The sequence below is a fragment of the Euprymna scolopes genome, chromosome 11 (assembly GCF_053919585.1).
Source record: "Euprymna scolopes isolate OS-2025 chromosome 11, ASM5391958v1, whole genome shotgun sequence".
In the NCBI taxonomy this organism is placed as follows: domain Eukaryota; kingdom Metazoa; phylum Mollusca; class Cephalopoda; order Sepiida; family Sepiolidae; genus Euprymna; species Euprymna scolopes.
Genome location: NC_136492.1, coordinates 88,904,985 through 88,923,320, shown reverse-complemented (window position 1 = coordinate 88,923,320; position 18,336 = coordinate 88,904,985). Strand labels below are relative to the sequence as shown.

At 34.4% G+C, this 18,336-nt stretch overlaps 1 long non-coding RNA gene and 1 pseudogene across 1 annotated transcript in view; one reads left to right on the top strand and one right to left on the bottom strand.

Annotated features, from left to right (window-relative positions):
• Positions 1 to 18,336, bottom strand: part of LOC145288244 (uncharacterized) — a 107,221-nt gene that overhangs the window by 15,292 nt on the left and 73,593 nt on the right. The window lies entirely within an intron of this gene.
• Positions 16,436 to 16,572, top strand: LOC145288436 (U2 spliceosomal RNA; annotated as a pseudogene).

The window sequence follows — 18,336 nt, the reverse complement described above, 5'->3', positions numbered from 1 at the left end:
TTTGTAGTGCGTAGTGAGATGAACGCGTTATCGCTCTAAGATATGATACCATTGATTGCTTCGCGTCGTTTCCGTGATAGCTGCTGCTTTGATCATCAGTGATGCTAAGTGGGTCTCAGCCAGAACTGCTGGAGAAGCTGAAATCAAACTGATCAAGAGAAACTGCTTCCAGCTGAACAAAATATCGCCAGACCATCGTGCTCATCTTGAGTAGTCCGAAGATTTCAAAGATTTCAAATAATATGAAGAACCAATCTTAATCTAAAAAAAAAAGATAAGCAACGTTATATATCGCCAGGCTTGAAATTAACGAAATCAATTATCGTAATTTTAATATTGAAACAACTGATATTTTCTTTTGCGGTAAACTCATAATAGACTCGGTGGCAAAGGGTAGAGTGGGGGAATCTAAATGATACTTTTTCTAAGTTGTTATATTCATGCGTTTCAGACTTTACTTTCATTCATTATTTTGCAAAAACTTATTGATGTTACCGTTTGATGTTACAGTTACCGGTTGATGTTACAGTTACCGTTTGATGTTACAGTTTCCGTTCGATGTTACAGTTACTGTTTGCTGTTACAGTTTCCGCTTGCGTATATCCCGTCCATTCGTGATCTCACACTTGAACTTGCCAGACAATCAATCTAAAAGTGTATTCAACTGGAAAAACAATCATTGTTAAAAAAACAAACTAGTTAACACAGCCACACCAAGCGATTATATGACCCAATTCGATGATTTTCTTACGTCTTTACAAGAACACGTCTCTGTGGACAGTATGCGAAGAATCATTACTTTACGAATTCTTATAGAAAATCAACTATGTAGCCACGCTATCTACAGAGAAAATTGCACACGAAAGCGTACTTAAAAAAAAAAACGCTATTTACAAAATGCATGTACATTAAATAAATACGATTTTTTTCTTAATTAGAGTCTCTGTATATTGAGAAAAAAACTTCAGAAACATTTTTATCGCCGTTGGACGCCAATTATAGATACAATGCTGAATATGGGGGAAAAAGAAAGAAATAAAGAAATAAAAGGGATGCTTATCTTTTCGCACTTAAATAAAAAAAAACGATAACCAACATTTCGAATGACCCGGTCTTTTTAAGAAGTTCTCTCTTGTGATCAGCATCTCATTTTGTTTTTATTCTGGAAACCGTGTTATAATTAACTCATCAATTGATAAATAAATAAATACATAAATAATAATAATAATAATAATAATAATAATAATAATAATAATATTAATAATAATAATAATAATAATAATAATAATAATAATAATAATAATAATAATAGAGGGGCACTAGGGACGATCCCAAAAAACTTCGAAGAAAGAATAGGAGTAATTGGAATCAGGAGAAAATTTGAATAGGTAGAACCGGCACCAATAATGTAAAAGGCTGAAATCTTAAGGAAGATCTTAGAATGCGGAAACCATCCGACACCAGTAACTTAAATATTGTAACAGTAATAAAACAAACAAAAAAAGAATACGGCTACAACAAATTAAGAAAACAGGAACTGCAAAATGTTACCCCCCCCCCCCCAAAAAAAAGAATTTCCATAATGAAAACTGCAGAAATATTAAGGAAAACACTTCAATGGGGAAACTAACGCCACACTTGAACTAAACACAAACTCTACACAGAAACAGCTACAGATGTAAAGCATAAAGGAACATCAGATTAAATCATGAAATCTGAGAATGTATAATTGTGAGATACGGCCACCCGTGTTGTTTGTGTGTGTCACAATAAACGGGCAGAACTCCAAATAATGAGGGTTAAGGAAGATGGAAAGATTGAAGAGAGAAAGCACCAGCCAGACCTCCGCTGGATGAGTGCAAAGAGGACTGGGACCTTGACAAGGCTTATTGCCACCTAAATTCCAGTGATAAAAACATTATGACAGCTAAATCATTAGCAGCAGATATTTTAAAAATTATTATGGACCGTAAATATATCGAGACCCGTCATATCACATAACGCAAACGGCGTTGATTTTGCTCAGTATATGAATGTGGCTTCCTTCGGTCTTGGCAGGCTATGGATACCCACTGTAAGGGTGGCTGCGCGTGGAAGTTGTGTGACAAGAGTTGCGCAGTTACCAACCACGCCTCTCCTGAGTCAACATCGTTGCATACCAGTGGCAAGTTGAGGTACAGGACGACTGGAAACAATGCCGAGATGAGCGGAGAGCACATACAGCGCCTAGAATTCCAAAATGGTCACCCATCTGGTACTAGCCAGGCTCTACGTTGCTTAACTTCGGTGATCTGGCGAGAACCGATGTGCAAACGTTATTATGCCGTACATGAATAAGTGGCCATTGAATACCTACAATACTACGGCTTTAGTACTCCTGGATTTAATTTTGCCTGTTTTTATTGGATTGTCACAGTGTTAAATATTTTCAATGAAACTCAAAAGGTAACCAATTACTCGATTAGTAGTATTAGTGAGCTGCCTTATAAAGGTCTTTTGCGCTTATCTCGAGAGCGCAATCTATATATCTATAAAAGTGAGTATGTGTGTGAGGAAACTTCTCAACCTATATACTCAACGTATTTTTGATCTAAGGACTTGAATTTTAGTATATAGGGCATTCTAACACATGGAAAACTTTTTAATTGATTTTCATCGGGAAAATAGTGCTGCTCAGGCGTCAAAATTTAAAAAAAAATTGTTCGTGGGCTCATCAGACTTTTATCTATATGTCAACCGTTTCACGAATGCGCATGTGTGAATGGTTCACTTGACAGATTCCTTATGTTAAGAATAAGTAGGTCTGAAAACACCTCTTAAATACGTGCCAAACTGGTCTTATTATTATCGTACTTGACTCATTGTCTCTAGGGTTTTGTTTCGATCTCAACTTGCGTATTTGTTTTTTTTTACTTACAAAAACAGTTGAGAAAAAAATATAAAGTTCGCGTGCATATGTCTCAGTTTCTTTCCGTTTTTTAAATTCGTTTTTTTTAAGGGAATTTAATGTTACATTAATACTTGCGACATTTCTGCTTATAGTAAATAAGAATTGTGCATTAATGAAAATATAATATTTATGCGTATTTAAGAATCGGACAACGACGGGTGGCTCGCTTATTATATAATGTTTGTGAAAAAAATAAATTGCAATTCCCGATTAGGTCTAATTTATTTAGCTGATCTAATATCATCGTCAAACTTTTACTCTAACCTTTGAATAATATTATTTACTAGCCTGGGTGCCCGGCGTTGCCCGGTTGTTTGGAGGTGTGTATTAAGCAAAGTTAAAAAGCTGTAGGCAGGTAAGCTCTAACCCGTGACGCGAAGGCGGAAAAGAAAGTGGTATGTGTAAGGATGTTAGTTGAGGAAAAACAAAAAAAAAAGCGCATATATATATATATATATATATATATATATATATATATATATATATATATATATATATATATATATATATATATATATACAAAGTGGTAGTAGGCAGGCAGGTCGAACCCGTACTGCGAAGAAGGAAAAGAAATTTTTTAAAAAAGTGATGCGTTAGCTGTTGCGCCCATCGCCAAACCGGAAATGACGTAGAAGGCTAGACAATCGAAAAGAGGGGATTGCTTTTAAAATAGATAAAAAAGGTAGCAAATCTTCCTTAGTGATAGCAGCGATAGTATTATTTAGGTTTTAGATCTAAAAGTACATCTATAGTTTCAGCTTCAGACAGACATATACGAAATCTCCATCATTAATAGAAGCGATAGTTTCAGCTTCAGACTGACAGATAACCAATCCTCCTGAGTAAAGATGGTGATAATATAATTTCGGTTTCAGATAGGGAAGTAAATGTATTATTTTGACTTCACATGGACAAATACCAAATCCCTATTACCCCCTCGCCCAGCGATAGGGACCTTTGTGGTCTTCAGGCCAAGATCAAAGTGTAGTATCTGTTTCGGCAGATGCTGCAAGACCATTGCCCTTGCGGCAATCTTCTGGTCCCTACATACCGGTGTGAAAATCACTATCCAGCTCCCATTCCCCACCTGTCTGGAGCTGGTCCCCTTTTCCCGTCCCCCCCTCTCTCTCCACATTAAAAACGGCCTTGTGCCTAATTTGCTCAGTGGGGAAGAAAATAAATACAATACCAAATCCCTATTAGAAATAGATATAGCATTAAATATATAATTTTTGCTTCAGAATACTAATACCGCTTCTTAGTAATGGATATCGCATTTTTTGTTATTGTATAAACCAAACAAAAGTTGAAATGCCGTAAAACAGAAAAAAAATGAATCCCCTCTGCAATGTTCAATAAGCACTTCGAAACCAGAAAAACGTTATAAAGGTCAACTATTTATTTTAGATCATAGATACATACATGTTTTTTTTTATTCCCTTTTCTTAATTATAAAACATGAAATCATTCACGAAGAAACGGTTGATGGATGGTTGACTTTTGTCCGCACGGTCGGGGTCAAAATCCAAATAAAGGTCATGTTTTTGAGAATTAAATTCTCAGGAAATTGTATCACCCGGTTGCGGCCAGAGGAGAAGGGCAAGCAGTCATCTACCTAATGATTATCTCATTTAGTATTAAAATTGTTTCTCCTTTGCAAATTAAGTAATACACGCGCGCGCACACACACATATATATACATATATATAATATATATATATATATATATATATATATATAATCCTAGTCCCTCATTATTTCCTTATTTATTCGTTGTCAGGAATGTGTTGCATATTGGATTAACGAATGCGTCAGCATTATCAAAATTATTAATTGCGACGTATATTTTATTCATGGACACTCAATATTATTTTGAGCAACCATCAGTACCTTCCGTTTCGCAGAAAATACTGGAAGCTCCACTCGCGTGTTTAAAGATACAAAAATCTGATCAGTTCATCAGCCGGGGTGACGCTAAGTTTAGCTAATGAAGGGATTATTTATATATTTATAAAATAACTCGTACTATAAAATTGAAGAAACCAATAAACACACACGTTTATATATATATATATATATATATATATATATATATATATATATATATAAATATAAATACCCGTTCACATACACCTTTTTTTTAGAACCCAGAATTAGACAGAATCGAGCAATTGCATCGACAACGGACAACGCCAGACCCAAAGTGGTTTTCGATGTACTGCATCTCATCCGTGACGTGCTCCGACATAGGCGCGAACCCAGGTCGTCGCACTCATAAAATGTGCAATACTGACGACCTTACTCTATGGGCCACGGCGCAATCTATTGGCCATACCTCGATTTCTTTGTCGATGCAATTGCTCGATTCTGTCTAATTCTGGGTTCTAGCTTTATCGTAAAAAAAAGGTGTATGTGAACGGGTATTTATATAAACCTATAATCTCCTCTTAATGTCTAATATATATATATATATATATGTGTGTGTGTGTGTGTGTGTGTGTGTGTGTATGTATGTACCGGTTGGAACGACAAAATTGTCGCCATAGAAAGGAAGAAATGATTCCATTTCTGTTTTCAATTTTTTATGGCAGACCGTCTACTAGTTGACCAGTTCTGTACAAATACAAGAGCGTCAGGCGCCTTCTAACATATCTGAAAGTGACACAATGTTAAACGAGCGAAGTCGAAGATACACCGCTGTACAACTCATGCTCTCTAACCATCAAAGTTCTGATAATCGGACTATTGCCAGCACCCTCAAAATGAAAATCCGGACAATTTAACGCTTGAGGCAAGGCTCAACGAAGTTTTCGTCCACGTTTATGGTTTTTGGTGTGGTTTCAAGTGAGAGCCACATCATGCCACACCATATCTTCGAAGTCGGCTTGAAAGCAACACCAAACGGTAACTTGATATGCTCAATGGTGTGGTGATCTCCAGGTGCAATCAGGTGGCCGATTGCAGACCCTGTGTGTGGCAGCAGAACGGCGCCAGCCGACAAGTCCAAAGACACACGGGAATAGCTTCAGAAAAAGTGCTACGATTTGTACACTTCTCTCAAGGGTTAACCTTCTCACGAGACCATAACCCGCTGGAATACTTCGCTTGATCACACGTCGAAAAATCACCAACATGACCTCCCACAACATCAAAGCAAACTAATCGTCACGTATTCGCCGAGATCCCGCCGGCGCTTGTGGAAAAGGCATGCCTTCAGTTTCAGACCAGTATCGAGGCAGTGATTAAGGTTAAAGGGGGCTATAGTGAATAGATTTAAGCTCGACGACATGATCAAGTTACCTGAATTTATTTTTTCAAAAAAATTTTGAAATAATAGTAAGTGATGTTTACTTTAGCGCGACAAATGTATGCTTCAATCATACATACATACATACATACATACATGCATACATGCATACATACACACCCACACGCACATATATATATATATCTATATAATACTAAAAGTCTATGGGTCTTGTATGTTTGCAATCAGATTTCCGGTTTTCAACATCCGGTTGCGCATGCGTAAATAGCAACGTCTTCAATCCGTTATTCCAATTCCGGAATTTTTATATCGCTTTTAATACAAACAATTTCATTTAATTTGATCAAATAGTTTTTTGTTTTTTTTCAACACTCCTACTCCCTCTGTTTTCGTTACGTACGCGAGAAATCTTTAATTCATGTAATTATAAATAAATAATTTTATAAAATCAACCGTAGTTTTTTTTTTGTTTTTTAACGGCTAAAAACATTCAACTTCGTGAAGTCTGTCGCAGTTTCAAAGAAAACACCTCTCACTTTCACTCTCATAGATTTCAACACTCCTACTCCCTCTGTTTTCGTTACGTACGCGAGAAATAGTTACGTGTATGTGTGAGAGAGAGAAAAAGGTAACCGATGTAAAACTGGATAGAGTTATCCCCCTTAACTAATGCAGACCTTTTTACTAGAGGGCGTTATTACAAAAATATTTCTTTTTCTTCTTCCCATGTTTTTTAAAGTCGTCTGCTTACATTTCCAAACGGAAAGCTGAATCGGTAAATGCACACATTTCTATTACATTAAATAGTGTTTTCCTTTACACAATGGGTACTGAATGTTTGCTTAAATTAAATGAAAAAAGTTACATTTTATTTTCATTTTCTATTTAAAAAGCCATTATTAACATGTGGAGAGTGTTTTTTTTATTATTCTGTACTTTCAACTAACAATTTCATTTAAAAGATGATATATCAAAATTTGAATTTAACTATAATAAGGATTATGATACCTGTTCAGTGCATAAGTATGACCAACCACTTATAATTCAGTGACTGTAATTTAAAAAAAAATAACAATTATAATAAACAGAACGACTCATAGAAATCTATCTATATTCTTTTTTCATTTTAATATACTTTCATAGAAATGCTTCTGTTATGTAAAAAAAAACTATTTTCTTCATGCCACAAGTGTCACGCTCATACATGAATTCCATAGCTAATATAACCTACTGACCCAACGGGTTACGGGTGGTCTAGTATATATATATATATATATATATATATATATATATATATATATATATAGTCATCAACATATCTAAAATTACGCTTAAACCAGGACAAAATTCAAAGAAAATAAAATTGCCTCCTCCCTTGAGGCTTGCATTTACTAACATCCTTAGGCTTAGAACTAATTTAAATGATGTTGAAGCATTTCTCCTAACAAACACCCCGGATATCTTAGCACTAAGTGAGACTAACCGACACTCCTCCATCCCCTCTAACTACTTTAACATGCCCGGATATCTCCCACTCTGCCGTAAGGACTCTGACAGACATATGCACGGGCTTGGAGTCTATATTCCAAAGATCCTCCCCGACTAGAGAAAGAAAACTAGAATCGGACGATCAAGCCTTTATGTGGTGTAGACTTAACATGCTACATAATATTAGTTACTATTATTTTCTCTACCGCTCTCCCTCGACCCAAGACTGTACCCTAATAAAGAAAGTCTCTGACAGCATAGATACAGCACTCTCCCTCAATACTAGCGCACAAGTTTATGTATTTGGTGACTTCAATGTCCATTACAATAACTGGCTTGAATTCTCTAATTACACGGACGCAGCTGGTACCACAACACATAGCTTCTCTATATTTCATTCCCTATCAGAGACGGTTACGTTTCCAACCCGTTTCCCTGACTAGCAAGAGCAACACGCATCACTTTTAGTTCTGTTTATGACCACAGTTCCTGATGATTGTGGTACGAACGACCACAGCCAACTTGGGAATGCTGATCATGTAGTGATAATAGTTAAAATCACCCTAAACTCTAAAGCCAAAATGGAAGAGCCATTGCTCAAAACAGCGAGATATTATAAAAAGGCCGACTGGGAAGCCATCAGGGATCTCATCAAAGACGCCCCATGGCGAAATATCTTTTCACTTCCTGCTGAACAGTGCGCAAATGCGACCACTGAATGGTCCAAAAAAGCAATTGAAGCACCTGTCCCTACGCGGAAATTTTATAGTAAGCCCCACTCTCCCCAATGGTTTACTTTCACATGTGCAGCTGCCATCGCACAAAGGCAGCACGCGTACCACAGATTTAAATGACATAAATCCAGTTCAAACAGACAGAATATATAGAAGCTAGAGGTAACTATAAGAAAGAAATAGCGACAACTAAGAGATAATTTACTGAAACCACCCAAAAACGCATCGAAGCTCAGATATTAGGAACCCGTGACTTCTGGAAAATCTACAACAGCGTAGTAAATAATGGGCAATCAACAATTCTCCCACGATCCAACAATCATGAGGTTGTTTGCTCAGCAACCGAGAAGGCTAACATGCTTGCCAGTCGGTTTGCTTCCAACTCCACACTAGACTCTGCTAACCACCCTCTCCCAGACTTTCCTTTGCGGACAGACGCCACACTTGAGGATCAGAAAATCACCCCTTCTCAGGTGCATGCCACTGCAATCTTGACACTGCAAAAGCATGACACTGCAAAAGCAGGTGGACCTGATCTCATCCCGGCTGTGCTATTAAAAAAGTGCTCCGCTGAAGTAGCTCAATCCTCTCCAAACTTTACAACAAATGACTTAATGAATCTTGCTTTCCTGACTGCTGGAAAACTGCTTCTGTGGTACCAGTTTTCAAGAATTCTGGCGAAAGAACTGACCCAGAAAATTACCGCCCCATTAGTCCCCCCCCCACTTTTTGCCAAAATATTTGAGTCCATAATTAACCAAGCTCTAGTCCATCACCTTACAGATGCTAAACTTCTTACCGACCAACAATATGGATTTAGGCAAGCCCGTTCCACAGCAGACATTCTAACTGGGCGTATATACCATTCACTGGACAAAGCAGTGGAGGGTAGAGCGGTAGTTCTAGATATATCTAAGGCTTTCGACAGGGTATGGCATGAAGGTCTTCTCATGAAAATCAGATCATATGGTATCACTGAAAGAATACTTAACATAATTAAATCCTTCTTAGATAAGAGAAAAGTCCAGGTTGTCCTCGATGGTCGTACATCTAAACAATATGATATAAATGTGAGAGTGCCTCAGGGGTCTATCCTTGGATCTCCATTATTCCTAATATTCATAAATGACCTCCCTGACAACATTGACTGTGAGATGGGTATATATGCTGATGACACCACGCTTTATAACAGACACGACAGGAAAACAAATGAACACATATCTAAATAAATGGCAGAAACACTAAAGGATGACTTCGGATTTGTAGTGGAATGGGAACAAAAATGGATGGTCACATTCAATGCTGACTAAACTTGTTTCCTTCAATAACTACAAGAAACCTTTTCTACCACCAATAGCAATGGCCAAAGACTCGTTATCTGAAAGCACATCTTTTAAACTCCTCGGCCTAACGTTCACAGGAAACATGAGTTGAAACAATTACATTGAGAGCATTGCCAGGATCGCTGCGAAAAATGTAAATTCTCTCTACCGAGCTAGAAAGCTACTGACCCCTGAAAGTATCCTGTATCTCTATAAGGCCATCATTCGTCTATGTATGGAGTACTGGTGTCATATTTGGGCCGGTGCATCTGCTACTAGTCTCTCACTCCTAGACAAGGTTCAAAAGAGTCGCCAACCTAATAGGTCCTGAACTATCATCCAAGCTTCAGCCTCTGTCTCATCGATGCAATATAGCATCCCTCTGCCTGTTCTACAAGTACTTTAACGGCGTATGTTCCGACGAGCTGCAAGCACTTTTATCCCTTCGACGTAAATACCCCGACAAACCCGACAAGCAGTAAAATCCCTCCCCTTCACATTAGAGATCTCTAGATGTAAGAGAGCCATCTACTCCAGTAGTTTCTTCCCCAGACCGCTAGACTTTGGAACTCTCTGCCATGTTCCTGCTTCCTCAACTGTACTGACATGCAGAAGATCAAGTGTAACGTTAATCGACATATTGCTGCCCAACTCCCCACTTATTACCCCTGTAGCCTCTGTCCCTAATAGTAGCCCCCTACATCAAAGTGGCAATGTGCCTTGTTTGGGGTGAAAATGTAATAAAAAATGTAAAAAATATATATATATATTACTGCTTCGCAGCTCATCAGTGCGGCTAGACAAGCCAGGTTCGAAACCCGATCGCCCAACCGACAATCCTAACTGTTGCTCTATACGGCTGGTGCTGGTATGCAGACAAAGAATTAACATTGCCCATATATATATATATATATATATATATATATATATATATATATATATATATATATATATATATATATATATATATGAACGTCTGTGTGTGTGTGTGTGTGTCTAGTCACGAATAGGCTCCTATATGGTTGACTATTTAAAAAAAAAACTGATTACATATGATGATAGAAGATTATCGAGACACAGGAATGGGTATGTTTGATCTGGAAGAACGGTGGTTCATAAAATTGTGGTCCCCAAAGTATGGAAATAAAAAATGAAAACAAAAAAAAAACGTTTACAAGTGTTTTTGGTATAGATGTACATAAGAATACTTTGATAAGTATGTTTCAACTTAAATAGGGATGCAATAATAAAATTGTGGGGTCTGCGTTCGCGCCTGTACTCCATGGAAATATGGCACAAACTTTAACAAAGTCATTTCATATCTATTTGCGTAAGTATACTTTGATAATTATGTTTCAGTTTGAAGAAATATTGTATAATAAAATTATTGGGTGTTCGTTCGCGCCTGACCTCCATAGAATGTAAATATGTCACAAAGTTTAACAAGGTTTTTTAAAAGGGGTGAGGGTCCACAATAACACCTTCACTTTAATCTTAATTCACGTTAGTTTTAATTTATTTTTTTGAGTTGAATCATATTGTGTGTATAAATTCACCCCATAAATTCACGTTCTTATTAAAGTGAATGCAAAAAAAAACTCGGAACTTTAGAGAATTCTCGACACAAATTTTGCATAACTCTGTTTTTTCCTTCTCCACTTGCACGTGACACTCTTTCGAAAATAGATGAATAGAAAAATGCTAAAAAATAAGGACGTTACTTGTTATCGTGTCAAAAGAAGGAAAAAAATCCTGCTCACGTGATTACGTGTCCTTTTAAAAACATTTGCATAACCTTTTTATTTTTATTTATATATCTGTTTAAGCTTTTTTTGTCAGCGTATTAGGAGGAATTCAGTTGATTACAACCATTTCTGTGCTTTCTTTACATTACAATAGTACAGCCCTGAATCAGACGGCGCAATACTATACCGTTTAATACTCTAAAACTGAATCGAAGCTGCTCTGCTTGAAAAGGGCGCCATTTTCTTCTTATTCATATTTATATGGATTCTTGTCTTTAAAAAACTAAAGTAATTACGTGGTTACTTTTTTAATATCTTATTTAGCTGTTTCAGATTATTTTACTAAAGTAAGTAAAACTTCATTATTTTTCAAAACTGTTTTTGTTTCTTTGTTTTTCGATATTTCATCGATATCATTTAGTAAGAGTGTTTAGCAGAAAAGCCAACAAACGACAACCCGAAAAAATAAATATACAAGAAATAAATGTTACCATAGTCAATAAAAGTTCAGTTCATGTCGCTGCCATTTTGATTTTTTTAAAACCGGTTCGTGAATTAAGAAACATTTTTTTTTTTACAAACTACTTAAAAATACAAACCAATGAACCTTTCCACTATAAAAGTAACTTTTATTGACTATGGTAACATTTATTTCTTGTATATTTATATTATTATATATATAACATTTTCTCTTTGTAAGAAAAAATCATTTTGTTTATCACTCTTGACTACGAATGGAAACAAAGTTGATAAAAAATATATATATTTTCGCGAAAATTATCTTTACTTTCATCATATTTTGCTTAAGGTAAAATTTTTGAGCATCAAACCCTATCTCTTTACAATCCCCTTGTTTTAATAACCTATAAGACTTACATCATTCACATTCCATTTTCTGTGGGCTGTTTTTGAACCCAGTCAACGACGGGTACTTCTGCTAATATATATATATATATATATATATATATATATATATATATATATATATATATATATATATATATATATACAGCATTATTCTCTCTTTCTCTCTCTCTTTCTCTCTTTATATATATATATATATATATATATATATATATATATATATATATATATATATATATATATATATATATATATATATATATATATATGTACTAGCATTTATTTCAGCCCGGCGTTGCTCGAGTGTTTGGACGTGTATGTTTAGCAAAAAAAAAAAAAAAAAAAAAAAAAAAACGGTAAATTTTAAAAAATTTAACCCTATTATTACCCCTTAACATTTATTTTTTTGCTCAAATCAAGTTATTAAGTTAGATCCATGTCCAAGGAACCTATATTTAAAATTTCAATTATTCATACCCAAAATTGGCGGAGGAGTTTGGGAAAAACTTTGCGATCGGTTTTCGGCCATAAATTTGTCTTTTAAGGGGTCAAAGTTCAACGATTTAACCTTTGAGAACGCTACCAAACTCCTCCGCCAATTTTGGATATAAACACTTGAAATTTTAGATATAGGTTCCTTGGACATGGATCTAACTTAATAACTTGATTTGATCCCAAAACAGTAAATTTTAAGGGTCATAATAGGGGTAAAAGTTTAAAAACATTTGACCTCTACGAAATTACTCAGACAATTTCTGGTCTAAACATTTGGAATTTTACATAAAGGGTATTCAGAGATATGGCAAGCTTTTTAATCGGTTTGGGTCGAAGATTTCGAGCTATAAATATATAAATACATGTATGTATTTATGTTTGCAAGTTTGACTAAAACTTTCGATAGAAGCGACGGATTTTTACAAGATCAGTTTCGTTTTGAAACTACGCTTCTGACGACAAATACCGAAAAATTGGCCAAAAACATTAATATCTTCACTCTCAACTGGGCACTTCTCAACAGGGAGGGGTCGCTTTTTTCGCCGATATTTTCGAAAGTCATCCCCTCTTTTCGATTGTCTAGCCTTAATTAAAACCTACGTCACTCCCGGTTTGGCGGTGGTCGTAACAGCGAAGACGTAATTTTTCCCCAATCTTTTCCTCCTTCGCGGTACAGGTTCGAGCCTGCGTTCATACTACCACTTTTTCTTTTTTTTGCTCCATGCATACCTCCAAACACTCGGGCAACGCCAGGCTGAAATGCTAGTATATATATGTTAGAATAATAATTTTTTTTAATACTTACAGACACTAGTGTTTCATCCTCTCGGGAATAATCAGTGCAGTGTGACACGATTACTACCGGTCGGAGGATAATAACCCGACCACGACTCCATTAGCAAAGAAAGAAACCTCAGGGCCAATCTCAAGCCCGAAAAATATCGTTGAAATATTAACATTGATTTCTTTAAATGTCGTAACATCCAGCCACAGTGATCTAATGATATAATAAGTATCATGATCTATGCCTGCGATCTTAGGTGACCGACTTTCTATTTTAACTTTAAAGCGCTGAACAATACGATGGGATATATATATATATATATATATGTATATATATATATATATAAATATAAATATATATATATATCGGAAAATATGTTTATTCAATTATATTCAATAAGCTCGATATATGTTGAATATAACTACAGAGCATATACAAATGAAAAAAAGTTTATATTCCAAATTTTAAGATTCTAAGATATTATCTTACCGTTTTTAGACCGCTTCTTGTATAGTTACCAGGGGATATGAAAGACTAATATGATTCGTATATCAATATAAATAGTCAATTACCATACCTAAAATATTTGAAACTGTAACACTGATGAGGAAATAAGAGTAGTGATAACGCTAATAATAATTGTCGTTGCGGAAAGTATGATCTATATATTAATACCGTAGTGCCTTTAATCTATGTACGTACGCGTGTAACGGATTTCATATTATAATTTACTGAATTAAGAAACCTTATTTATTATAAAGGAGGAAGAAGGTGACGGCACACTACGAAAATAGTATTAGTATATAGATAAATTCATTTTATATTCCTAGAATGTCACCACGTTCTATCATTCTCTTTTTGTAAATAGGATCTCTCGATCACCGGACACACAAGGTAAAAAATGGATAAATAAATAAAATGATGTTGCTTTCGGGTCGTATGTGAAACTATGATATATATTCGTCGTCTTCTGGCAAGGATCTAAGAGTAGAATCTGTTCTGTCTAAAGATTATATAATCATGGAGTTTGTGTTCGTGCCTGGTGTCCATACAAAAACTCCTATACGGATATTGGAGATAAACCATAATAACCAGGTATATTCTGAAACTACATTAATTAGATCACTTATGTTCGACCCAGTTAAAAAAAAAAATAATTCGTGTGCCACAATCGAGATAAAAACGCTCAGCTGACGATTGACTTTTAATGAAAACATGTTGCTGCAATTAAAACATGAACGGATAGCTATTATGTTACGCATGCATATTCGTAATGCCGTCGTTCGACCTTCAATTGACAAATTCCATTTTTTTAAATTTTCAAACTTTTGTACAGATTTTCCCCGCGTAAACCTCAAACATAAAATTTCAAGTGGGTTCGAATACCCTATATATTACGTTTCATGTATGTAGTTAAAAATACTGATAGAGGAGTTTGGTAGGCAACGTTTTTTAATAATATATATACGCATACATAAATATATAGAGAAAGAGGTTGTATTTACTATAAGCTTTTTACGCAAATATTACGCAAGTATAGATCCTGTAGAATATCTGCATGAATATAATTATACGTAATAGTTAACTAATGATGATCATTAATTCAAATAAATGTTTAAAAGAATATGCAAATTAGCTCGATCTTTTGCAGATGAATGCAATTCGACAACCCTTTTTTATTGTATTTTTACCCCAAATGAAGCATAGATCCAATTTGATGTAGGAGGTTACTATTTAGGACATAATTTCTAAATGTACTATGCGGGGAGCTGAGCAGCAAAATGTTTGTTTACATTAAACTTGAACTTCTGCATGTCAGTAAAGTCAGGAAAACAGGGACCCGGAAGGGAATTCCAAAGTCTAGGAGTTCTATGAAAGCAACTATTAGAGTAGAAGGCTTTTTTACATTTAGGGGTTTCTACTGTGGAGGGGTGTGATTTTGCTGCTTGTCGGATTTATCGGGGATATAAATATATACAAAAAATTAAAACAAAAATAATAAATAATAAATACATACAAAAATTAAAACAAAAAACAAATTTATCGAAGTATAGATAATGTTTTTTTCAAGAAAAAAAAACAAGGCCTCATCACAGTATAATAATCCACAATGGGTCTGGAAAAGTAAAATGCATCCAATATTCATTTCATTTAGATAGTTTTTTTCATTGAAAATTAACAGATGAACGATATTTAAGTTCGTTGTATTTTTTATATAAAACTTAATTGTACATTGTGTTCATCATATCTCTTTTCGTCTTATATAACGTATTCATATTCGATCTATGAGAAACATATCTGAACGTGAACATATAAATAATATTTTTCATTAACCGCAAATCTTTTTCTCCATTTGATTATTTTGCCGCGTATATAGTCCTTCCTACATTATTTTCAAAATTTTTCTAATTAAAAGTGCACTTAACTCGCGAGACAACTCTTGTTAATTCACATAAAAAACTCCCAGTTAAAATCACACATTCTATAGTACCTATTTACAATGCCTCCTCACGGGACAGAGTTAAACACCAGTGTCGTTTTTTAACGTGGACAAAACGTACAAAAATAAAAAAAAATGTTTCAGGACTGTTCCTCCACTGAAAGAGAACAAGAAATGGAAGTGCAGCGTCTAAGTCATTAAATATTAGTAATTTTTAGTGGCGGGTAAGCGACTCTATAAGTCACTTCGTCGGTCGGTTGTTCTGTCCGTAACACTTTTGTGCTCGGCCTTTTTGGTTAAGATCAAAGGTCTGTTGTTAACACATGCTGTTCTTAGTTTTTTTTAAACTTTTCTTAGCCTTTTGGCCCAGATCAAAGTGTAGTATCTGTTCTAACTATATGCTGTACTTATCTTTGTAACTTTGTGATATAAAGTGGGGGATCACTTTTCTGTGTTGATTTAATGTAAAATGATAACCCACTTTACAACCACCCAGTCTCAAAGCCATTTAAGTCGTGCTCCAGATCATTCAAGTTGTTTTTGAAGGATTCCAGTAATTTTTTAAGCATTCAAGTCATTCTTAAGGTCACTCAATTCATCCTTAACTTCATTCATTCTAAGTCATTTACTTTTTATTTATTTAAGTCATTTCAGCCCATTTTTCGGTCATTTTAGTTTATCTTTAAAAATTTCACATCAATCCTATATTTACGCATTTATTCATTACACGAGAGCACGCGACTAATGGCTATCTGCCTTATTTATATGACTACCATTCTATCTTTTCATCTCATCCATATTTACTATAAAAAGAAAATCCAAATAAAATTACGTCATTTAATATTTATTAAACGCTTAAAATTTAATTTTGAAAATAAATGTTTATTTTCGTATCTACCGCCAGCCGATTTATATGTCAATCGTTATTATCGAAAAGTCAGATCGAGTCAATAGAATAAAAACTATAACTCTTATCGATATTAAGTTTCTACTTTTATTAATTTTATTTTTACTATCATTAAATCTCATTGATATAAATTATACAAAAACTACGCAATCGTAAATGTATTTACTTATTATTTCTCGTAAAACTAAGTTTCGCATTTAATTAAAATTAATTTTAAAAAATTCTGATAGTTCTAATCCCTATAAAACAATAGTCCATTTATCATTTTTTATGATATTGATTCGAAAATATCTATAACAATATATTAATACAATTCCAATCGAAGCAAGGGTTTACTTTCGTATTTAATCATTTCCTTCCTGTTCAATTTCCTTCTTTCTCTTATCCGTTATTGTTCTTCTTTTTGATGATTAAATAGTTTGTATAACATTGTCTTGAATTAATCAGAAAATTTATTATCTATTATATTATTTCATATGATTTAAGCATCAAATGTATCAATATTTCGATCACTAAACATTCCTTTCATTTCGCTTGGTAATTTATTGGCTTGACCTGGGTGTTCCAAGTTCGAATAGACTTCGTACCACACAAACTCACTTTTACTTACAAGGTTAGCAAAGTACTCGATGTCTTTCTAGGAAAATTCGTGAAAAACAATAGAATCTTCGGATTCATTATTCATTCATAATATTTTATTAGCACTTTATTAATTTTACTATAAATGTTAATATTTATATGTGGATTTATCTTTAGTATTTATACTACATGTATCATAAATATATTTTTCTTTATTTATAGTGAAGTTGTATTTCAATATATCCCTTTTCTAAACTATGATTCTTCTGAATCATTAAAAATTATACATTCAAGTAAAAGTTATATTTAATTTCTAATCTAATATTTCTTTAAAATGGGTTTAATTCATAGTGGGATTCTTGAAAAATCAACAGCAGCATTTTTCATGTGTAATATATTGCTGCTGGACATTTTGTGGACGTGAAGCGTGAATGGAGTCCTGGGATGTTATTGCAGCACTTTTCTACGAATAAGACTCATCTACAAGAATATGTAATTTCTTCTTCATCTCTGGATAGTTTTAAATAAACTCCAAATAATTTTTTTTTAATTTCTTATTGGATCTACGCAACACGAACCTCATAATCTAACAGGATTTCTGCAACACTAATTATTGGGCATTGCTGAGTATTTTCTTTTCCTATAAACTTTTACTTTCCTTCAAAAACTTTTATAATTACCGTTTTCAAAAAGTGCACTAACCAGGAAATTAGATTTTTTGTCTGTATATTCCATTTGCTAAGGGTTTTTTTTTCTCTGA